Genomic DNA, 992 nt, shown 5'->3' on the forward strand with positions numbered 1-992 from the left:
AGGGCTGAAGTGAGCGCCCATGCCAGGAAGCGGCTCAAATGCAGGATTAGGTGTCGAGGCAGGCTTAGGTTTCGGTGGAGGGTCCTGGTTCGGGGTAGGGTTAGGGTTAGGGTTAGGTCCCAGGAGGTTCCAGGCGCTGAACTCACAGCAGGGCAGTGGTCTCCCCGAAGGGCTGAGTTGAGGGCACAAGGGACGGTGCCGGTCAGGGTCCCTCTTTGGCTGCCAAGACCACACATGGCAATAAGCCCCTGGTCGAGGAGGCCTCCGGAATCCTCTCGGGAGCTGCAGCCGGGCCTGGGAAACGACATGGTGAGCTTCCAGGTTTCTGGGCAAGTCAGCCTGCACTGCTTCTGGACCCCAGGCTCGTGATGCTGTCCTACGTAGGAATTGGGTCCCATGCGGAGAGAGCCTTAACTAGGGTTAGGGTTCGGTCCTGGGACGTCGCCAGGGCCGAAGCGACTCGGGTCTCGTGATCTCCCTCGAGGACTGAAGTGAGGGCCCATTCCAGAAAGCGGCTCAAATGCAGGAATAGGGATCGAGGCTGGCTTAGGTTTCGGTGGAGGGTCCTGGTTCGGGGTAGGGTTAGGGTTAGGGTTAGGTCCAGGAGATTCCAGGCGCTTTTCCCAAATCAGGGCAGTGGTCTCCCCGAAGGGCTGAGTTGAGGGCACAAGGGACCGTGCCGGTCAGGGTCCCTCGTTGGCTGTCAAGGCCACACACGTCGATAAGACCCTGGTCGAGGAGGCCTCCGGAATCCTCTCGGGAGCTGCAGCCGGGCCTGGGAAACGACATGGTGAGATTGCAAGGTCCATGCCGAGTCAGCCTGCACCGCCTCTGGACCCCAGGCGCATGATGCTGTCGGACCTTGGAATTGTGTCCCCATGAGCAGAGAGCCTTAGCTATGGTTAGGGTTCGGTCCAGGGACGTCGCCAGGGCTAAAGCGACTCCGGTCTCGTGATCTCCCTCGAGGGCTGAAGTGAGGGCCCATGCCAGGA

Source organism: Prionailurus viverrinus, unplaced genomic scaffold (assembly GCF_022837055.1).
Source record: "Prionailurus viverrinus isolate Anna unplaced genomic scaffold, UM_Priviv_1.0 scaffold_72, whole genome shotgun sequence".
NCBI lineage: Eukaryota > Metazoa > Chordata > Mammalia > Carnivora > Felidae > Prionailurus > Prionailurus viverrinus.